The following is a 24,078-nucleotide window of genomic DNA, read 5'->3' on the forward strand; positions in this document are numbered from 1 at the left end:
GATGGATGGATGGATGGATGGATGGATGGATGGATGGATGGATGGATGAATTTATTAAGAGCTTACTAGGTGCCAAGTATTGTGTTAAATTCTGGGAATATATATAAAAGCAAGTAAAGCTCTGCTCTCATTGTAAGGAAAAACATCCTTGCAATTAAAAGGCATCCAAAAGGTGGGATGGGTTGCTTTGCATAGTCCTTGATTCCCTAATGACCTCTACAGAGAAAAATCATACAAAAGATTCCTGTTCATATGTAGGATAAACTAGACAATCTGAAGTGCCTTTGAATTCTGATCTCCTAAGATCCCTTCCAGCTCTGAAATCTATAGCTCATTTGTTCAATTCTGACTTCAAGGGTCAGATTCCTACAATGGAAACCCCCGCTGAAAAATACACTGTAGAATCAAACAGAACTCTTTGATTTTTAAAAAAAATTTTATTGTAATAGGCAGATACTCAGAATTCTACCATAAGCACTTAATCGAGAGTCCCCATGCCTTCCTTTTGCCTGCAGAACCAATATCTGCACACCACTAACAAGCCTTCTTACTCCTTGTCATACCCTAGAGTTAGTGAGGTACACTCAGGATAAATTCAAAGAAGACCTCTTCCCTGGGTTCCCCATTTTTTCTTATCTATGACACATACATGTTAATCTGGTACCCCTCAACTTCCAAAAGAGTTACTGTAATGTGTCTACGTGCTATAAAGCCACCTCCGAAGGGCTTCAAGATCAGGGAGGTCAAGGTGTACAAACAGAAGTGCTCTTATCAAGAGATAGTTTCAAGTCTTGGGCAATTACTAGATAGTAACAGCTGCAAAGCAGCCAGAAACAGATACCAAGAGATTTAGCCTTTCCCATAAACTTGCCCAAAACCTCATCTCCCTTGTATAGAACTCTCAAATACCCTTCATTTTTTTTCTGTCACAAGGAATAAAATCCACTGTCAGCTTCCTACTATTCTCCAACCTGTCAGGCAGCTGGATGAGTCCTTTACTCTGAACCCTGGAATACCTCTGGTATATACAGATAGCCAAAAATCCTAATGAAGTAAATACTAAAAATTCTTCATGTAGAGAACCTTTTTAAAAAGTGATTGCTGTTTTAACTCTAGCCATAAGCAAGACAGAATATGCTGGAAATAAGCCAGGGAATTAAATTCAACTCGTGGAGTGGTTTTTAGAAGGAAAATTTAAAAATCCTTCCATATTCATTTAAAATGTGATTTTACATACTGTCCTTCTCTAACCGAAGCAGGGAAGTGGAAGGGAGAGAGGAGTGAACGTAACCAAGTTAAGCAAAGGATTGGACTGCCATCCAAGATTGTCTGATGTTCTAAGTCAAACCTTGTGTCTCCAACGTGAGGAGATGACATCAGGCTTTTCTCCAGAAGGGTCACAGTCAAGCTATCTCATCCCTACTCCACATTCCCTGCTATTTCTCTCACACAATCATTTTTGGCAGCTTCTTTCAGAAATCTCCATGGTTTCCCATACTGCTTGTGGAGCCCAAAAGGACATCAATGGGATATTATATTATATTATTGGGTATTATATTAATTTTATATTAAGAGTATGAAAACTTGGGTTCCAGTCCCAATAGCTACTTGTCATTGGCTAAGTCTCTTAACCTCTGTCTCATTAATCACTTGTAAAATGAAGATCCAGACTAAATGGTCCCTAAGGTCCTTTCTGTCACTATGATCTCTGACCTTAGACCCTAGGCTTCGAAGGGAAAGAAGACCAGGTCAATTGAGAGATCTGAGAAACAAGTGGAAAACAATTGATTTGATAGGAAAAAATTAAATAGGAAATTTCATGGCTCAGTTTGAAAGCCATGATATAGCTCTAGCTAGAAGGGACCTTTAAAGGTCATTTTGCCCAACCTCCACATTTTACAGATGGGAACAATGAGCCCAAAAGAGATAAGGTGACAAAAATTATTATTACCTTTTTTTGTTATCTGAACCTTTTATCAGCACAGGAGAAATCTCATTGTGGAAACTCCCTTATATATACAGACAGTCAACCTGCCTATCATTTATGAAGCCCAAATCTTTTATCTCTAGCCACAACCTCCTGATTCAATTGGACTATCTAGATGTTACCTGGCTACTCAAATTCCACCTCTCCAAAACTGAAGTCATCATCTTCTTCTCAAACCTACCCCCCCCCAACTTTCTTATTTCTGTACATTTTGCTTCCTCCTATAGGATGTAAACTTTTTTTTTATTCTTTTTTTTTAATTAATTTGTTTGTTTCCTTTTAGTTTACAGGATTCAATTCCACAATTCCTTGAGTTTCACATTTTGTCCTCCTCTCTACCCTCCCCCCCATGGCGGCATATAGTCAAGTATAGGATCTGTAAATACTTTCACATTATACATTAGTCAGGTTATAAAGACGGATTGTATTGGATGGAATGAAAAATGGTAAAGAGGACATAAAATCAAATAAGAGAAGGAAAAAGATCAGGTATTTTGCTTCCATCTGGATATAAACTCAGTTCTTTCTAGTTCTTTCTCTGGATGCACACATTTCTCTCCATCATGAGTCTTTTGGGATTGACCTATATCACTGCATTGCTGAGAAGAGTCCAGTCTATCAGAGCTGGTCATCACACATACGTTGTGTCTGTGACTGTGTACAAATTTCTCCTGGTTCTACTCTTCTCACTCACCATCAGTTTGTATAAGCCTCTCCAGGTAAATATGAAGTCCATCTACTCCTCGTTTCTTAAAGCACAATACTATTCCATTACATGCATATACCACAACTTGTTCAGCCATTCCCCAATTGATGGGTACCCTCTTAATTTCCAATTCTTTGCCACCACAAAAAGAGCTGCTATAAACATTTTGTACATGTAGGTCTTTCTCCCACTTCTGTGATCTCTTTGGGATATAACCCTAGGAGTGGTATTGCTGGGTCAGAGGGTATGAAAGTATTTATAGCCCTTTGGGCATAATTCCAGATTGCTCTCCAGAAAGGCTGGATCAGTTCACAACTCCACCAGCAATGCATTAGTGTGCCAACTTGCGGATGTAAACTTCTTAACAGCAGGAAAATCTTTGTATAGCTTTTGTATGGCAATTAACAAGGAGAAGTGACTGACTGATGGCACCAGGATCCTTCCCGGTCATCCAAATTTCAGAGTCAACCTCATACTCGTCTCTTTCTCATCCCCTACATCCAAGTCCAGTTGCCTAGTTCTATTGATGCTACATTCACACCATCTGTCACATGTATACCCTCCTCTCCATTCACACTGTCACCAATCTTGCTCAAGTCCTCATCTCAACTTCTTTAAGTTGTCTAATTGTTGTTCCTGCCTTCCTTCCCTTTTACAAAGCCTTCACACGACCATCAAACCAGTTCAATTCATAGTCTCTCTCTCTCTCTCTCTCTCATCCCTTCCTACTTTATCCTAGCTTCAATCACACCTTGCTAAAACCCAGCTCTGGATCATTCCCATCATCTGCCTTCTTCACTCCTACTAACATTCTACTGAAATGAGCTGAAGGAATTTAGTGATAAAACTATTCAGAATGGGTACACAAGAAATTTACATTATTTAATCTCAGAGGCCCTTCATTGCAGAAGACTATCCTTCTAATTCATAACCCATTCTCTATCCCACTCACGAAGTTGATACAACTCTCTATTCTCTCCTCAAGCTTCCCCGGCTTCCCAACCTGAACTGAGAATCTTGCATCATTCTTCACCAAAATAGGGGAGGCCTTTCCCCAAGAGCACTTTCTTCTCACCTTCTCTACATATCACACTCCCCCAACATCATCCCCTACTATCTCTTCCCAGGGAGGGGAAAAAAGAAATAGCTCTTTTCCTAACAAGGCCTCCCTCTGTCCCTGCATTCTTGATCCTATCCCCATGCTGTCTTCTCCAGCAGACTGCCCCTACTATCATTCCTGTTCCTTCACCAATCTTCAATCCCTCCAGATCTACTAGGCTCCTTCCCTAATACTTAAAAACACAGTCAAGTCTCCTTACCAAAAAAACAAATTAGATTCTAATATCTCCACTATTGTCCAATATTCCTCCTTCCCTTCTCAGCTAAAAACTCCTTGAGGAAAATAGTCAATGGTTAGTGCCCCTACTTTATCTGCTTTCATTCTCCTCTAAACTCTGCAATATGCCTTCTGACCTCATCATGCAACAGGAACTGCTCTCTCCCTGAAGTTACCAGTGCTCTCCTAGTTACCAAACTTCGGGTCTTGTCTTTTCATCATCCTTCTTGACTTCTCTATAGTACTTGTCACTGAGACTACCAACTTCTCCTCCTAGATATTTTCTCTGGGTTTTCCCGACACTATTCTTTCTTGGTTCTTATAAATGTCAGATTGCTCCTTCTTAAGTCTCTGCTGGATATTCATCCAGTTCACACCCACAAACTGCAGGTATCCCCAAATCCCTGTCCTAGGACCCCTTCTCTCTTTTTTTGATCCTCTATTTGGTAATCTAATCAACTCCAATTTGTTCGATTACCATGGCCATGCAGATGTCTCCCAAATATCTATCTCCTACCTTCCTCCCTCCTCTGAGCTACAGTTCTGCATTAACTACTACCTACTGAACATTTCAAACTGGATGCCATGTAGGCATCTCAAACTCACCATGTCCAAAACAGAACCCTCCAAACCCACCCCTATTTTCAATTTCCCTCTTAATGCTGAGGGCACCTCGATTCTTCCAGTCACTCTGTTCACAACCTTGGTGTCACCCTCAATTCTTCACTTTTGTTCACTCTCTCTCCTTTATCCCAACAGCTCATCTCCAGTCATCCTGATGAATATCAGGTCACTGGAGCCAGATGGCTCTGGAGGAGAAAGTGAGGCTGGTGACCTGCTCTCTCTCACTCAAATCCAAGTCAACTGCAAGTCACATCACCATTTCCCCTGATGCCACAGTCCTCTTCAAAAACGAAGGATGAACACAACAGCAACAATCCAAACAGCTGCCAAATCTGTTCCTTTACAACATCACCCAATAGGTCCTTCTCTCCACTCAGCTACCACCCTATTTGAAGCCCTCACCTCCTGCTTAGACTACGGCACTAACCTCCTAATTCCTCTCCCCATCTCAAAGCTCTCCCTGCTCCAATCCATCTGGCACCCTGTAAGGGTTATGGGATTTAAAGATCTTCCATGCCCCATTGGACTTGCTGATGTAGCAGGAAGGGGCAGAGCAAGAGGAAGCGGAAGCCAAACTAGAGTTCCTGCGGTGGCTGGCGGTGGTGGCGATGGCAGCTGGCGGCGGCAGCAGCAGCAGCAGAGGCAGCGGCAGCGCAAAGCCCTTTTTGAGTTAGCCAGAATTTCTGCTAAGGACTCCTGCTGAGGACTGCCAGGGGCCGGAGCTGCTGGGAGCGCGCTTCCCGGACGCTGGGTGGTTGCTGTGAGTGGGGAGAGGAGGACCTTTGCCTGAGGTAGCCTGTTCTGTTTTAAAGGCTTGAAAATGTGGGTGCTTTCTACTTTATCTGCCTGTGCCAATGTCATAACTACTCTGATGGCTTTCACTTTCTGGTTTTGGGACTCAGTCTTTTGGTATCTTAATAAATTTTCTAGTTTATTCCCCCATATGGCAAGCATGATGTATTTTGTGATGGATAATTATATCAGCATATCTGTAATCTCCATAGGCATTGTGAATATGGCATTGCTGATACACACCCCTCAGTTGCCACAATGATTTTCCTATAGATCAGGTCTGATCATGTCAATGCCCCCATTCAATAAACTCCAGTGGTTCCCTGTTACATTTAGAATTGAGTATAAATGTTTCTTTTTAGCATTAAAAACTTTACAATCTTTTCCTTCTGCCTCTAAAATAATAGCAAGCATTTATATGGTGCTTTAAGGGCAACTGAATGGTGTAGTCGTGCATAGAGTGCTGGGCAAGATTCATCTTTCTAAATTTAAATCCGGTCTCAGATACTTACTAGCTTGTGACCCTGGGCAAGTCACTTAACCCTGTTGGCTTCAGTTACTCATCTGTAAAATGAGCTGAAGAAGAAAATGGAAAACCACTCCAGGATCTTTGCCAAGAAACCCCACAAATAGGGTCACAACGAGTTAGACGTCACTGAAAATGAGTAAACAACAACATAGAGTGCTTTAAAATCTGCAAAATGCTTTACATATATCTCCTCTGATCCTGACAACAACCCTGTGAGAAAGGTACTATTATCCCCAGGTTACTGATAACAAAACTGAGAAAGGTCAAATGACTTGTCCAAGGTCACATAGCTAGTAAGTAGTATCTGAGGCAAAACCCAAAGCTCCTTACTCCAAATGCAACACTACATCTACTGCACCTTAGCTTTCTTTAATAATAGTAGCTAGCATTTATATAGTACTTTAAAGTTTTCAAAGTGCTTTGTAAATTTGATCCTCATAACAACAACCCTGGAAGGTAGGTACTGTTGTCCCCATTTTGCAGATGATGAAGTGGAGGCAGCCAGAGATTAAGTGACTTGGTCAGGGTTACAGAGGTAGTCAGAATCTGAAGCTAAATTTGAACCCAGGCCTTCCTAAGTCCAAGTCCAATGGTTTATCCACTATGCCACCTAGCAAACTCCTTCATCTACCATTTAGCTGGCACCCATCCTACCTCTAGTTCACACTACTCCCTGGCATCAGTCTACATTTCAGCTAAAATATGACTTACTAGTTGGTGCTTTAATTTTGAATCCCTCTACCCATGCATTCATTCCCTATACTAGAAATACACTCCTTCCTCATCTCAAACTATTAAAATCTCTCTCTTCAATTAGAAGAGAGAGATTTATCTTCAACATGAAGTCTTCTGGTCAAAGTCATGATTCTACCTCAAATTTTCTTAGAACAATTTGTCTGGATCAGGGGTGGGTACATATGGCCTCGAGGCCATATGTGGCCCTCTAGGACCTCAAGTGTAGCCCTTTGACTGAAATCAAACTTCACAGAACAAATCCCTTTAATAAAAATATTTGTTCTATAAAACCTGAACTCAGTTAAAAGGCTGCACTCAAGGATCTAGAAGGCCACATGTGGCCTTGAGGCCGCAGGATCCCCACCCCTGGTCTGGATCTTTCCATTGCCCCTGTCATATTCTACCTTGTATTATAACTATTTGAATATATGTCCTAGTTCCCTATTAGTAGTTGAGGTCTTGAGGACAATGTGTTGTACTGAAATGAGCATCAGCTATGGAGTCAGACTACACTGGTTCAGATCCCAGTTCTGTTGCTTCCTTGCTATGTAATCTTAAACTACCAGGCCTCAGTTTTCTCTTCTGTAAAAAGTAGGGGTTGGGCTAGATGCCCTTTTGGGTCCCCTCCAGCCCGAAATCTCACTGATTTCATCACTGTGCTGTTTCTGCTTGACTTCACATGCACTATAAGCTGATACAGCGCCCTGAATAGAGTAGGTGCCAATAAGTCTGTTGAGCTGAATTTACTCCAATGGCAAATCCCTCGATTTCTGTGTCTCTTTTTCTAAAATAGGAAAGACAACACTTGCACTATCTACCTCAAAAGGCTGTTTCACTGAGAACAAAGTGCTTAGTAAGTAAAGCTATAAAGTGCTATATAAAAAGTAAGCTATTATTATTACTTAAGAACAAAAGATCCTTTTTAAAAGCACGTGCCAAACCAAGCCATTTCTACAAAAGAACTAGAACCCTGGCCAGTCAAGAGCATGTGGCTCCCCAGGGAGCAGGCTCCTTTAAACAGGGCCTAGGGGCAGATAAGTAATAGGTTTTGAACCCATAGGTAGCACTTCAAGGTAAATGAGAAAATTAAGCCTCTTATGTCGGCCTCAGTGTAAACTGTCAGACCCTGTAATAATCTAGGCTTTCCTGGAAGTGTTAACCTGCATGACCTCGGGCCACACTTTGGAAGGTATTCTCATTTAAATCAACATGTCAGAATATACACAGACACCAGTGTCAAGTAATTAAATGGCATGTCCCTAAGCAGTGAAAACACCCAGGGGGAAAAAAAAGAGAGAGGATTTTAATTTAACACATAAGAGCTTAGTGGTCCTTTGTTCAGAATCCTTAGGAAAAAAGAATGGGGGGAGGGGGGGAAGGTATCCTTAACATCACATTCTTTACCGGTGTGCAGATTTAAACACCATTCCAGACAGAAAAGCAAAAATCTTCCTACTGTTTTTCTCAAGTGGACATAGGGATTGAGTATTGTTCACAATCTCCATCATTGATCTACATGCCACCATTAACACCTCAGGGATGTCAAATCCCCATTTCTGTACAAAAGCAACAGAGGCTGCCCTGGCATATCTTCATTCTTGAAAGAAAATGCTGCAAAAGGCAACCATTAGAGAATAAGCCTGGTTCTCTCTAGATCTTCTCTATTAATCAAGTGATCATCAAGTATTTCCTGAACGCCAGCTATGTGCTCTGAACTCTGCAAGACACTTGGAGAACAATAAAAGATCATAGCATTATAGGATACTTGGAGATAATTCAGTCTAATTACTTTGTGGTACAGGTGGGGAAACTGAGACCCACAGATGAGCCACTGCTGAATGTTTAAGGGGTGGGGCAGAATGAAAGATATGCTTAAGCTCTTCTAAAAAGAACCAAAGTAAAGAATTTGGAAGTAAAATTTGGAATAGGGCTGCAGCTCAGATGCGATGCTGGAGTTACCAGCTAAACAGACACTGAAGGAATTTAATAAATGCTCTTTGATTATGAGGAACTGAAGCAATAAAAGTCAACCCTCATCCTGATGGCAGCCCTTCCTCCTGCTGTGGCAATAAGACACACCTGCCAATACCAACTGTGGACTAATACTGGAGGGGGGAATAAAAGACAAAGTATTTGGTGTGATACAGTGAAAGGAGGGCTGGATTTGGAGTCAGAGGGCCTGAGTTCAAATCCTAAATCAGTCAGTTAATGCTTTTGTGACTTTGGGAAAGTTATTTAACCTCTCCACAACTATCAAATGAGGGATCTGAACTAGGTAACCTCTCTGGGTCCCTTTCACCTCTGAATCTTTGATTCTATGAATTGGAAAAGAACTGAGGGTATTACATCTTTTTTATTCTCTTTTGGAGGGGAGAAGGCAGGGCAAATGGGGTTAAGTGATTTACCCAAGGTCACACAGCCAATATCAAGTGTCTTGAGTCACATTTGAACTCAGGTCCTCCTGACTCCAGGATTGGTGCTCTATTCACTGCGCCACCCCTGAGCTATTACATCTTTGCTATTACTACCTTCACTACAACTTGCTAATCAATCCATAAATGAACAGCAATAAGGTTTTTCTAGGAGTTAGCCTGTACACATAGGGAAATTACTTTACCAGACATTCAATCAACATGTACACAAAGAAGACTCCTGGCTCCTAAAAAGAAGCTCACTAGAAAACTTTCTAAAAATGGTCCATGTAGAGAACGAGGGCTCCGAAAAGCTCAGCCCTCTCTCCTTACCTGTGAGAAGCATCTCTGGATGCTGCCAGTACATTTATTTTCTGAGGACAAGGAAGTGACATTCAAGTTTTATTCTTTAACTTTCTCTGTATTATGGGTTTTCTGTTCAGAATATGACAAGTAGAGAAGAGGAGGTGATATATACATTCTCCAGACTTTAACTTTTTCTAAAACATTTCTGGCAGCAGTTTTCCATTCTAGGAGGAATTAATATTTACTGATAACCTATCCACTTGATTTCAAAATAGAAAAGGGTATCATCTCTGGGAACTAAAATTATGGAGTTATTATTTTCTACAGAAAATTTTTGTCTAAATGGAGCTGGAACCTTAGGAACAAAGAAAATATAAAGAATATTCACTTCTTGCACCATCTACATAGCCTGATGGAGATTAAACAAGAGGAAAACAAAACCATGGAACTGACACCAACTCTGAAAATCCACTGGGCAATGAATGATAAATGAACCAGGATCCAAGTCATGACTCTGGTTAACCCATACATAAAGGCTCTCACAACCAAAGCAGAAGGGAACAGATGAGCTTTAAGTCAGAATTCATGATTCTACTCTGTATTAAGTACAACCTGTCCTTTCTCAATCAACTAGTACTAAGTCAAAAAGGCAATCATTATTTAAAATGAGTTAAACCACACTGATGTAGGAGAGATATACCTTAAACCTCTCTCTTGGGTCAGGGTTTTTGTTTTTTTTTAAGAACTTCTGCTTTCTGAAACATTTTGTGTGATTTTTTTTTAATGGAAAAGTTACCAATGCATCTCAAATTCCTTAACCATGTTTTCTCTTTAGGCAAAACATCTGGTTATACCCTCTATTCTAATTATTTTAAATGGTTTGAATTGGTTTGTGTTTTGACTAGTTTTCAATAGTTCCCTTATTAGATATAAAATTAATAGGATTAGAAAGTTTTAGAGGAAAATACCATAATTAAAAAGGCACCAGCTGGATAAGTTAGGCTATAATTCTGACTATGTTTTTACTACGGCTTCAGTCTTGTCTTGAAAACTGCTATGCCCAATAAAAAATTAGCTTAAAAAACCTCAATGCTTTTTTTCTTCTCTTCCTCTAAGGGACAAACACGCAAAGTTTTTCCAAAAATATCATGCTGCAAGACTTCTGGAAAGAATATCACAGGTCACAAAGTCCTAGATTATTTCTTAATATTGACAAAGAAAATAAAACCCAAAACATTAGGATGTCCTGAGTTTCATAACATGCAAATAACAGTTTTCAAATGTTTTGAGATCACAGAACCTCGTTCAAACTGCAATACTTTATTACAAATATGTAAAGTTAATGTAAAAAAAAAAACAAAATTAGTGCATTGGACAGCCAAGTCTGCCTGCTAAAAAGCACCAAGACAAAGGAACTATTTAAGGAGTAAGGTTAAGAGCGTAAGAATTATGCTTCTGAGGGGAGGAGAGAGCCAGGTCCTACCTCTGACACTAGATGTGTGGCCATGGGCAAGTCATTTGTCCGTTCTAGGTCTCAATTTCATCTGTAATAGGAGGATAACAATTCCTATAGTACACACCTCAAAGGATTGTTGTGGAGATTATGGGAAAAAATTTAAGCAAAATGAAAATCTTAAAGTACTATATAACCATCAGTTATCATAATAAAATGTTATTTTCTTTTTATTTTGCTCCTAATCTTGGTCACAGTGGAAAAAGATTAAAATAAAATTTACACCTATAGTGGCAAAATTCCTATTGTTTGTTTTCTGCCACAGTCCCCAGGAATAAATGGCATAGTCCCTAGAAATAGCCTGAAGATGAACATGTAATCTGTAGACGGAAGAGAAAGGAACTAGATTTAAGGAGGGAACTGCTCAGAAAGTTCAAATATGTAGGGGGAGCAAAAATTCTCTATGCAAAAATTATAATTTCCCCCAAAAGACAACCCTATTTTCAAAATACCTCCATTAAACAAAAAAGGTTTCCCTAAAATACAGTTTGAAAAATCCCAGAAGAGAAAAAAAATTCAAAGTCCATCTCAACCCCCAAACAAGAGAAAAGACTGAATTGATGTACTCTAAGTCTATAACTTCAACATCGATAACTTCAAAAATAGTCACTTCTTTCTTCCGTGACAGAAAAAAAAAACCAATTTCAACTTTAAGAATAAGGGCAAAATTTTCACTGCAAATTTAACTGATAAGGGTCTGCAAAAGGTAAGAAAATAAGGTAACCATATAGCCCAGGTAAAATGAAGCTGCAGAGTCCCAACTGTCTTTATAATTGGCAAGTCTTTAAAAGATAGAATCTTTCATTGCCATATTAGATTTGCTTCAGAACTAGTCTGTGCTAGATACATAGAGAAACACAGAGAAAAGTCCTCAGGTATAGATGCTTGTATCCATATAGCTCGAAAGGAAAAAAAAGGGTGGGGGTAGGAGAGAGGAAACCTTAGCACTGAGGCAAGCAATTGCCTTCTTTCCCTCCTTCAGCCCCCATGCTTTTGCACATATGCCTGTATAGGAAGTTAGATCATCAGTCCTCATAGATTAGACTATTTTGTAAATTCAAAAGTAATCAGGATTAGGCTAGCTGGCAACAGATTAAAAAACTGAATTTTCTATACCAAATGAGCTCCAACTTGAGCAGCTCAAACTTTAGCATTACAGCACAGCTCCAAAGGGAATTTCTATTTCTCGGGCTTTATGATGCCCACCGGTTTAAAGAAGACCCAAAGTGTACATTCTGAACTGCAATACTTTGGCAGTATTTCCACAAGCTGCAAAATAGAAAGTCTGGCACACTTGCATACAAACACAACATTCCCTGGGACTCTCTTTTTCCTTCTTCCACCAGAAAATAAGAACAAGACTTACTTAAAAACCAAAATTATCTCCTTCCCTTCCCCTTGCCCAGGGAAAAATAAATTCACAATCCAGCAAGTGACAAAAATGAGAATATGCAATATTACTACATTATTGAAAAGTGATGCAATTCAGCAGGTCACCGTATTGGGGAATTGCGCCTTCCTAGGGTGGCTTATGAGCGGCAGTTCTTTTCTTGAATGCTTAATTTCATAACCTTTTCAGGCTGTCGGTTCAAGACGGAGCACCTCCATTTCACAGAGGAGGAAATTGAGGCTCTAAGCAAGTTATGTGACTAGTCAGTATCCAGTGTCAGTGATCACTCTTTCTGGCTAAATTCAGCTTTCTATAATCAAACGCTACCTCTCGAGAAATCATCTCCTGTGGGAAATATGTAACAATCTTCTTTCGGAGTTAACCTCTGCACCCACTTTTTTCCACTCCCAAAAGGAAAACTGTTTCCTTAACTATGTCAACTTCCTCCTTGACCATGTCAACACCATCGTCACTCATGTACACCTCTAGGAATAACCTGCTTCGTTCTGATCAAAAGGCCCTCCCAGGTAAAACTTTTTTCCCCCATGAAAAATGACACCGACACTCGATCTCTTGCTCTCCCCCCATCTGTGATGGGGGACTCCCAAGTTTCCCCAAAGCTTCACCTGGCTGCCAAACCTTCACCTAGTAAAGCCCCAACTTCTGGTCCCGCCCCCTTTCTGCGCCTCCAGGAGCCTAAATGCAAGTCTAGGGAATTGGCCCCTGGCTGGGGGCGGCCGCAGGCTGGGCAGCTTGGGATGAGTCTGGAAGCGCCTACCGAGTCGGGTACGCAGGTCCAGGGAGGGCACAGGAGGCAGACTGCCCAAGAACAGCTCTCCCTTCCCCCGCCTTTCTCCTTCTCCTCCGTCCCCACCCCCCAGCCACGCTCCCTAGCAGCCACGCGAAACCCAGGAGCTCCCGGCAGCCGGGACTCCCCATTCCTTTCCTCCCTCTGGATTGAGCAGTCACCGCTCCGCAGGGCAGCGAGAGCTTCCAGGGCGCTCCGTTTCAGGCAGCGGCGGAAAAAATCGGGGACAAGATTTCTTTCCCCACCCCTTTCGACATGCTGCATAAAGCACCCACCTCTGCTGCTCCCCGCATCTCCCGAGCGCAGGGCTGGGGTGCCCCAACATCCAAGTAGCAGCAGCCAGCCTGAGGGCTGGATGGGCGTGTTCCTCTCCTCCCAGAGCTGGTACCTTCGAATTTCAGTGGGGAGGGGGAGAGGGAAAGGCGCAGCGGGGCGGGGCGGGTATCCAGCAACTGGACCCGGCTGCTGGCGTCCTACCCTCCCCCTTCCCTCAGGCGGGTCCCTAGTCCAGTCCAAAGCACCACGGGTCCCTGGACTGGGGGGCCGTCTCCGGCTCATGCCTGCTTTTGCAATGTGCTTCAGCCCGCGTACCCCCCAGCTCGCTAGCCCTTGCAGGGACACCCGTTCCGCTCCCCGCGCTCTGTTCTCTCCCACCTCCATACACACAAAGTTTCCCAGCGAATACAGCTCGCTCCCTCCCCCGCGTGTAACGAAAGCGGTGCTTAAGACTCAGGGTTGCTAACCAGTTTCAGAAACTGTTCTCTATACACATACACACACACACATACGCCCCCACGCCCCCCCACCCCCCACCACCAAGACCCACTGAAAATATGGCGCCCTCGAATGTCTTTACTCAGTCTTATCAAGGATCCCAATATGCGTTCCTTCAATCCCCCTAATTCCCACAGAACGCGGGGCGCGAAATTTCAGCTCAGACAGAGGCGAAATGAGACGAGAGAAGACAGGAGGGAGTGAGTTCTCCCTGATAAAGCCTCTCAGCTTAAACCGAGGGCAAAATGAGCAAATGGCACTTAATCCATGTCCTTTCCCAGGATCTCAATGCCTTGGCTTTGCCCAGTTCCTTTAGCAGCCAGAAATTTGTTAGTGACGAAATTACAAAGTAAAAGAGCGAATGAGAAAGAGGCGATTAACCTGCCCAAAAGCTTTCAAGCCCTGAGTCCAAGGAAAGGTCGGTGAGATTAAGACGGATATACATATATATATTCCGTATCTGATGCGGCTGCTAGCTACTTGTTTGCAAAGTAGCGCTGGAGTGGGGATGGGTTGTGCTGGAATGAAGCTGATCAACCAGCCAGCCAGTCTAACTCTCCTTAGCTTCAGGCGGCGGCAGCGTGAGTCTCTGGAAACCGGGAACCCAAGGGGGTCAATCTTGCCTCTGGGGCTGCTTTTAAAGCCCAATCACCGGAAACCAACCCAGGAACAGAAAAGGAAACCCCCCTCTGCAAGCAGCCAGGAGCCCGCTCCTAAGTCCCAGCTCTAAAGAGATCTGCAACTGCAAACCGTGGACTCTAGGTTGAGTGCAATGAAACATGCATATGCAAAAGACAGGTGCATTATTTTCATTTTTAAAATCCTTTTTATTTCTGGAAAAAAAAAAAAAGAAGCTCTCCCAGAATAGGGAGTCTAGGTAGCTTTACATTTTATTTCTGCACTGGCATCACTCACAAGATAGGGAGAGGGTGGGGAGAGACAGAGGGGGGGGAAATCCACATTTTTCTTCTTTGCAAAGGGAGGGGGGGAAAAGACACGAGAAATTTCATGCAACGTGCATGCATCTGGAGGAAGAGGAAAACCCGAATGACCCGTGTGCCTTACCGGGGGATGCGCTTAGTGTTTCATTGCAGAGCGTCTGCCTGTGTGTGTGCAGTTGGCGTGCCCCCCGGTGCGCCTGCAGTCCGCTCTGCTCCTGCAGCCGCTGTGCTGCTGCTGCTGCTGCTGCTGCCGCCGCCGCCGCCGCCGCTGCTGGCTCCAAGCACCGAACAACAGCGGAGAGGGAGAGGGAGAGGGAGAGAGAGCGCGAGCGCGAGCGCGAGGACAGGAGAGGAGAGGAGCGCGAGCCCGGAGCCCCCAGCACCGGGAGAGCAGGAAGCGCGTCATCACTCTGGGACGGCTCGGCCTTTTTTTTTTCCTTCTCCATCCCAAACTGCGCGGTGTTCCCCCACCCCCGGCTCGGCTTTGGGGGTAGGCTAGATGCGGACCCCAAGGCCCGGCCCGGACCCCTCTTCGCCCTCGCTGCGGCCACAACCGAGACAGGGACACGGCGAGGCGAAGCGAGGCGGGGGAAGGAGCTGTCCTGGCCGCGGCCGCACTGACCTCCCCACCCCGCGGAGCGGACAGTGTCCGCCTCCCGGCCCCCGGTGCGCAGCAGACGGGTTAGGGGCTGTGGCCCCCCTAGCAGCTTGGAGTTATTTATTCTATTAACTAATTACAGTAATGAGGAAGGGGGCGGAGGACAGAGAGGGGGAACTTTTCCCTGCGGGAGATGGACCCCTCAGTTCTGCACGTGGACGGCCGGCGGAGATCCGAAATACGTGACTAGTTACAGATGTTCCCCAGTGACCAGCAATGACCAGCCCTGGGAGGCAGCCGGAGGGCGTCTAGGCTATTTTTCACCTAGATGGATAGAGTTCTTAACTTAGAGCCTTGGGTTCAAATTTGGCCTCAGACGCTAGTTGTGTGACCCTGGGCAAGTTACTGAACCTCTCTCTGCCCCAGTTTTCTCACTTGTAAAATGACACATAGTTTGGAAGACCAGTGTTCAAATATTCCCTCAGGCACTTACTGTGTGATCCCTGGGCAAATCCCTGAAACCTCGGTCTGTCTCAGCTTTCTCATCTATAAAATGTGGAATAATAGCTCCTACCTCCAAAGGGTTGTTGTGAGGATCAGATGAGATTGTATTTGTAAAGGGCTACTGCTGGTTGGGCTAAAGTGAAGCAGCCAATAAACATTTATCAAGGGTCCACTGAGTGGCAGGCACTGGGGATACAAAGAAAGTCCGTACTCTCAAGGAGCTCACAACCTAATGGTGGAAACAACATGCAAAAAAACTGTACAAATAAGCTATACACAAGATAAAGAGGAAATAATCAAGAGAGGACAGGCCCTAGAATTAAAAGAGATTGAGAAAGGCTTCCTGTAGAAAATGGAATTTTAGCTGGAACTTAAGGAACCTGAAAAGTGGAGAAGAGGTGGGAAAAGATTCCAGGCTTGGGGCAGCCAAGCCTGTCCTGAGCTATGAAGTGTCTTGTTCCAAGAACAGCAAGGAGGCCAGGGTCGCTGGATCAAAGAGAACAGAGGGGCATGTAAGACGGAAGAAGGCTTGAAAGGTAATTGGGGCTAGGTTATGAAAGACTTTGAGGACCAAACAGGATGTTTGTTCCTGGAGATGATAGAGAGCCACTGCGGTTTATGAAATGGAGGGAGAAGGGTGGGGAGTGGTATAGTCAAGCCTGCCCTTTAGGAAGAAAAAAAAAAAAGCAGACAGAGGTTAAATGATTTGCCCAGAATCACACAGCCAGTGAAAGTTTGAATCGGAATTTGAACTCAAGATTTTCTGACTCCGGGTTCAGTATTGCATTCACTACATCACCTAGATGGCAGGAAGCCAAGCTTTGCAAGGGATAGTGGGAAAGGGAAGCTCTTTTTTTCCCCTCCTTCCTCTAAAAAGATGAGAGAGATATATTACACATTTTAAAGTTATTCTCTTCAGAACATCTAACAATTGCTACTATTGATAGGACTCTTTAAGATGTGGGAAGTACTTTACAGATGTTATCTGACTTGAGAAAGTCCTGGACTTTCCCTTGAAAAGCCAGTTGTGGATTTGGCATTCTGGATGCTCTGTTCTAAAAGGGGAGGATAGACCTCTCTTAATTTTGAAGGAGTAAACCATCCCTTTTTCCTGTCCTCCCAAGTGAAACAAAGTTCTATCAGGTTAAAACTGTTTCTAGGGTTTGCAATTATCTGAAGAGTGAGGAGCCATTGTGAGATGACTTTCTTGCAAAATCCCAGATGGCCATTATATAAGACTGGGTGGAATATTTTATTTCCTAAAAGGGTATTAAGATTTCTTCTCCCAGTCTGATAAACCTGGTTTAATTATAAGACCCAAAGTTCCTATTACAGTCTTGGAGTGTACTTACTGCAGAGCACTATCTTTAACAGAGAAAAGGCAAGGTGTGGGAACTGATTGCTTAAGCAGTTCCATAAGATGCTCTAAAAGAGTGAACTGTCAGCATAAAGTTCTTGGTTGGTCCCTGTAAAATGTCCTCCCTTCCCTGCCTCCCTTTTAACTTTTGCTGGGTTAACAGTATAAATGATGGTGGCACCATGCCTAGAACTTCAGGGTTTAAGGAAGCTATTTATTGACTTTAGTAAGAAAAGAGTAGGTTCATTAAATTGGTATCTTCTAGGTTGTCTATAGATGTCCTAATGGAGTGAAGCCAATCCCTTGCTTGAAAATAGCAAAGGAGCCTTTTTCACTTGCTGTATATACTTTACTGAGATAGAGAAATTCATGGCTTTGCTACTTCCTAATCTCTTCAGTTCTTTAGTTTCCCTAATGTAAGAAGAGGAAGTTAGACTGTATTACCTCTAGCTGATAATTGAGGGTGGAGAAGGGGAAGGAAGCAGTGCCACAAAATACAGGATTGTAGATTTCAAGCTGGAATGGATTTTAGAGTCCAACTCCCATATTTTACAGACGAGGAAAAGGAGGCAGACAGAGGTCTGTGCCCAGGGTCACATAGATAAGTTTTGGGGTAGGTTTTGAACTCTATTCTTTTTGACTTCTAAGTCCAGAGCTCTCATCCACTGCACACCCTAGCTCCCTCAGTCGCATACAGCTAATAAGGGGCTGGATTTGAACTTAAGTCTTCCTGACTTGAAGCCTTGGACCATCTGCTCTGTCACCCAGCTGCCTCAAATTTCCTGGGCAGGAGATAAGATATATAGTTGAGGGTGTGTCATCAACCCAATTTCCCCCTCCTTTGCCTGGGACTACTGTAAGAAGGAAGAACAGGATAGACTAAAGCCAAAGAGGAATTACCAGGGATGTATGTAATTTGGGGACATTGAGAAGCCCTCCCTATGTTACTTTCTTATGTGATTACTTGTCTTCTTACTACCTAGGAGCTTACTTGTTTTTAATCTACTAGAATTTGCACTATAAATTTTCACACTCTGGGCAAAGCCACAGTTCCTTGGTCCTAGTTTTACCTCTAGTTCTAAGGTCCTGTTAAGTCCCAAATCCTGTGAGTCTGGGATTCAAGTGCACCTAAAGTATTATTTTTCTTTCTCCTATGTAGTCTTTTCCTTAAAATCTTTAAATAGTTTACTCATCAAATACCTTTATCTCTATCCCAAGTTTCAAGGCACCATTTCCATTTATTACCTGCAAAACAGCCCTAACCAGTCTCATCCTGCTTTTCTAATACCATCAACTAAACCTGTAATTCTGGCATTCATTGACCAGGGTATATTTTGCATGCCTACTATGTGCAGAGCACTAGGCTGTGTATTTACTATATTGCTGGGCTAAGAAATATTTGCCAGGAAACAAAATTTGCCAATTAACAAACATAGTTATTTTCCTCTTCCATTAGGTTTTAATTTCATACAAGGCTGATATCATAGTCTACAATCATAAAAGCTTTGTATATTTTGCAAAATATCCATTGCATTCAAATATCATCATTTTATGGAATTGATGTTTATCATTTATATTTTAGTTCATGAAAATGCTTTTAGGAAAAGGTACAGTAATAGGAAGCCATTCTCCCTTCTGAAATCAGTTTAATTTAACTAAGTAAGCAGCTCGAAATAACTGTATACCAGCTGGCTGCTGAAATTATCCATCCTGGCTAAAAGCTGAGTTTATGTGTGGAAACTCTCTGACATTAAGGAATGGTCAGTAAGGGGGGGTGGGGGGTGGAAACTGGACAGAGCAATGGAGATGTGGTTTGAAAATAGCAGCCAAATCCTAGGCAGTTAAAAAGGAAAGGAGCTATGTGTCTTCATATCTATGTCATTAGTTTAATTATCTCTTACCTTGTTGCCTGAGATCAAACATTTTACCCCTTTTCCTCACCCCAGACTCCAAAGGTGTTTCTTGGAATAAATCAGCTGAAGAGTCCAGTATCCTAATCCAGGCTCCATTACTAAATGGGCTAGGTAATCTTTAAGGTCCCTTCTAGTTCTAAATCTTATGCTCTTAAGACAAAAGGGCCTTGGGCAGGTCACTTCACTTTAAAATTCCTCATTTTCTCTATCACTTTTGTCATGACTTCAAAACTATTTCTGGCTCCTCTGGAGAAGCTAACTCTAACCATGCACTTGCCTACTCCTCTGTTTCAGAACAGCTCTTTTGATTGAAGTAAAATTTATTTCACCAGTAGCAACTGCTTTGAAATTGAGAATCATCCTTCTATAGGCCTGGAAGACCTAGTTATTTCCCAAGATAGAATCAGCCACTAGCAATCACCATCTATGATGGCTGTGCTACAAGGTTCATTATAGACCAGTAGAAAATCTGACTCCTTTTAACAAGATAACAGTCTTAGGCTTTGTCTCCACCCAGACAGAGGTTAAACATGGTGACATTTTATCTATGGTAACTACCAGTCTTCCCAAGAGAACAAACTGATTCCTTCTCTGCTATTGTACCCCAGTCAGATTCTCAGATATTGAATATAAACACACTTCATGTGATCAAGGGGTACAGCATCTAGATGATTCAAGGAAATAGCCTTGCAGTTACTGTAATATATCTCCAACAGAAACATAGTTTTTAGCAGGCCACCAACTGTAATTACAAAATCAGACACTATCCTTTGGTGCCAGAAAGCCAACTGCCAGGAGATTCTCGTGGGCCCCTAGAGACCTGCAACATTTATATTAACCTCTTTGAAATCGTGCCTGGATTTGTGTGTTTCTGGATTCATTTTTGCCCTTGTTTCCTACCTAAGCAAACTGGATCCACATTTAAATGTGTACATTCATACTAAACATTTGGGGGGGAGGGAATATTTTTGCTTGTATTATCACGTTTTACGTCATATTAAATATCTTCTTAGGATTCTTTAATATGATGGTAAACCATAGACGATTCATTTTTTTCCCCAGTCAATAGTGGTTTTTATGCAGTAAGAAGGAGAATTTCAGGAAAATTTTTTGTGGTAGCAGAATAACCTGAACCAGTATTTATGTTACTATTTTAGTTAAATATCTTTAAGTGTTGCCCTTTCTTTTCTAATTATAAAATTTCAAGAAAAGATATTAACTTGGGCAGCTAGGTGGTACAGTGAAGGGTGGCTAGAGCACCAGTCCTGGAGTCAAAGAGGACCTGAGTTCAAATTCAGCCTCAGACACATAACACTTACTAGCTGTGTGACCTTGGGCAAGTCACTTAACCCCAATTGCCCTGCCCTCCTTCAAAAAGCAAAAAAAAAAGAAAAGATATTACGTTATACCTTTGAAGGACTGAATATAGAGAACAGTTTATTGTCAGAGTTAGAATAATTCAAAAGGAAAGCCAATGCTATTGGCTATTAATTTGAGCAATGGAGAGAATAAGTCATTCTTCAACTTTTAGTAGAAAGGGATAGTTGGACCCCCTCTGTGAAATAGAGACATACTAAGTTACTTTCTTTTTTAAACCAGGAGCAGAACAGAACTGAAATTTTATATTCAATGCATGACAGATATTTGACATGTCAGAAAAATGACATCATTTGGTTCTCCTTAAGTGGAAGGAAAAATTCTCTAATTTTTTACTTTGTTAAAATGGCTTGTGAATATAGACACAAGTACGTAAATTATTCAGACTGTTACATAAATAGAAAAATTTCTAGTATTATTTGAGTATTATTATTTTATCAATCTAAGAATATCCCACTTAGGGGCTGCCAGGTAGCACAGCGAGCGGGCATAGATACTTAGCACCGGTACACCCAGAAATAACTGGCCGTGTAACCTTGACCAAGTTACTTAACCCTGATTGCTTTAATAAAAAAAAAATATTCCACTTAGAGATATTTTTCTTTCCTATAATATATGTGTATGAATATTTATGAGAGGAAGCATGGCCTAGTAGATAGAAGGCTGGTTTTGGAACCTGGAAGAGTGAACAGCTTACTGAACTTCTCAGTGCTCTAGACCAAAAGAATCAAACACACATCTCCCAGTTACATTCCCCAGTGCTTTAAACCAGATCCATATATAATTGGGAAATACTTAGTAAAATAAATGGAGATACAATAAAATATTGATAACATTACATTTTAGACCTGTCAATCTTTGGCCTGCAAGGATCCTTATATACAGATTAGTGGCCCCTAATACCAGTTGTACAGCGAATTCACCAATACTAGAAGTTACAGATGAGTAACTAGTCTCAGTAGAGGGGGGTTCCACACAGTGCTGAAATTACATGTCTAGACCAAGAAAACACATGTACTTAGGCTTTAGAATATTGCTTATCTCATCAAAGTAGATGCTGTATTGAACAATGCAGATTATAACCCATCTACATCTACCGTATCCTTTGTGATTATTGTGCAATACCCTTATTTAAATCCTCAAGAAAGGATGTGATCTATCCAATACATGATGTATATGAATACATATCTAATTACAATTCTGTTAAGCATTCTTTGAGTGTAATTTTGTATTTCTTGAATCCAAATCAAAAGGCTAAAATTTACAATTAATTTATGAAAGGTTGATATTTCCATCTTGGTGATTTGGAATTTGTAAAGCCATTGACTCTACCCCTTTTCCTCATGGTCTTCAACATGGTAAAGTATCCATCCTTTAACCTTCATTTTACTCTGCCAATGGCAGCTGTGTGGCTCAGTGGATATAGTACTTGGCTTGGAATCTGGAAGACCTGTGGTCCAAATCCTCCATTAGGGACTAGCACTGTGACCATGGGTGAGTCACTTAACCTCTCTTGGCTTCAGACTCCTCAACTATCAAACAAAGGGAGTTGGAGTTAATGACCTAAGGTCTCTTCCATCTCCAAATCTATGATTTAATGATGCCTTGAAACTATCACCCTGTATTTCTTCTCCTGTGACTTACCTGACAGTACTCTTTCTTTTGCTTCTCTTTCCTCCCTCACTACTCCTTAGTTTTCTTTGTTGGTTCATCATCCATTTCCTATGCCTAAATGTGATATTCCTCTTGCCTTCTGTCTCTACTTTCTTTCCTTTGGTCCTTATCTACACCCAAGGATTTAGTTGTCATTTCTATCCAGTTTACTCCCAGGTCTATTCATCCCAGGGTACATGCTTGTTCTGTGAGTAACTCAAACTCAATATGTCCAAAACAGAATTCTTACCTCAACTAATCCTACCTTTATTTTTTCTTCCAGACTTCCCATTTCTGTTGAAGATACCAGTATCTTCCTAGTCAACTAGGTATAAAACTTTGGAATAATTTTTTCCCCTCTTCCCTCTACCTTACCTGCCACATCCAATCAGTTGCCAAGTCTTATCTAGTTCTACCTCCATTACATCTTGTCACCTCAATCCCTTTTCTCCACTCATACAGGCAAGTCACAGTTTTGAACCTGGACTATTATAGTAGTCCATTAATTGTTCTCCTTGCTTCTAGACTTTCTCTTCTAATTCACATTCCACACAACTGCCAAAAGTATCTTCTTAAGGCAAAGTTCTGGCAGTGTCTTCCTGGATCAAAGACTTTCAGATGGCAGTAGATGTTTAAAAAGTGTTAGTTGACTGATTGCCTTAAGGATCAAAATACAAACTCCTACGTACATCATTTAAGACCCTCTATGATCCCCGCAACCTACCTTTCCAACCTTATTCCTTTCACATACAGTGTCCCAACCACAATGAGCTACTTGCTGTTTCCTGATTTCAACTTAACATCTCCCACTTCTATGTTTTTGTACATGTCATCCCCATTCCTATAATGTGCTCTTTCTTTTCTACCTTTAAGAACTCACATACTTCAGAGTTCAGTTCAGGAAGCGCTTCTGATTTCCTCCAGCTATTAGCTGTCTCCCTTTCTTCCCATTTTACTAGAGCTCTCATCTTTCATCTCCTTTCACCCTTTCATTAACTACTCTGAATTAAATGTGTTTTATCCTTATGTGATCCCCTCTACAGAAAGTAAATTCCTTAACAGTAGGTATGATTATCTATTTTGTCTTTCAGTTTCCCAGCCACCTATCATGCCTGTCATGGTTCTTAGTATACAGTAGGTGTTTGAATAAATAATTTGTTGAAATTAAATTACTAGGAGGAAAGTGATGAGTTGATTCTATATAAAGGCATAATATGTTGATTAGAGTCATGTTACTACAAACTATTTCATTATATAGGAGCATCATAGCCCCTTAGACCTAAAAGAAGCTTTAGCTGTTGTCTGTTGTATCCCTCTCATTTTAAAGAAGAGGAAAATGAAGCACAGGAAAGGGAAATGATTTGACTATGGCCAAATAGTACTTTGTATATGCAAAATCGGGCACAATCATTGTAAAGAAAGTAAAATAGTCAAGTTAGAAAAAAGAGAAATGGGCAAGGAAACACAGTGGGGAGAAAGAGGAGAGAAGGGTATCTACTCAGGAAACTTTAAAGAACTCATCTCAATATTATTTAAGAAATGTTTCCCAAATGATTTGAAGTGAATTTAAAATCTTGTCTTGAACCCAATTTAAATGCTTTTTTATTCCCTACCCAGGAATAAAGTAGACTCAATATGGTAAGACTTTATTTGCCCTGACAGGTTACTTGAGGGGAAAGCCATTTTTATGTATATTTTAATTAATGACACCAAGCACATGTTTATATTTAAATACTTCAGTTGGTCTGTGATCTGAATTATGTAAGTACTCCATCCAGGGATGAAAATCAAAGTCCATCTTTCCCATCCTGTGGGACTCTTTAT

At 41.6% G+C, this 24,078-nt stretch overlaps 1 protein-coding gene and 1 long non-coding RNA gene across 2 annotated transcripts in view; one reads left to right on the top strand and one right to left on the bottom strand.

Moving 5' to 3' along the window:
• Nucleotides 1–6,151, top strand: part of LOC138169168 (uncharacterized) — a 70,015-nt gene extending 63,864 nt beyond the window's left edge. Inside the window, exon 3 of the long non-coding RNA XR_011170280.1 lies at nt 4,789–6,151. This is a non-coding gene — a long non-coding RNA (uncharacterized lncRNA). The remainder of the gene's footprint in view (nt 1–4,788) is intronic.
• Nucleotides 1–15,084, bottom strand: part of TLN2 (talin 2) — a 569,404-nt gene extending 554,320 nt beyond the window's left edge. The window contains exon 1 of the mRNA XM_069098382.1: nt 14,977–15,084. The gene's annotated coding sequence lies outside the window, so the exon portion shown is untranslated. The remainder of the gene's footprint in view (nt 1–14,976) is intronic.
• Nucleotides 15,085–24,078: the final 8,994 nt, after the last annotated feature.

The sequence above is a fragment of the Petaurus breviceps genome, unplaced genomic scaffold (assembly GCF_028583685.1).
Source record: "Petaurus breviceps papuanus isolate PSGF00001 unplaced genomic scaffold, PetGlider_PUasm1.0 37, whole genome shotgun sequence".
Lineage (NCBI taxonomy): Eukaryota > Metazoa > Chordata > Mammalia > Diprotodontia > Petauridae > Petaurus > Petaurus breviceps.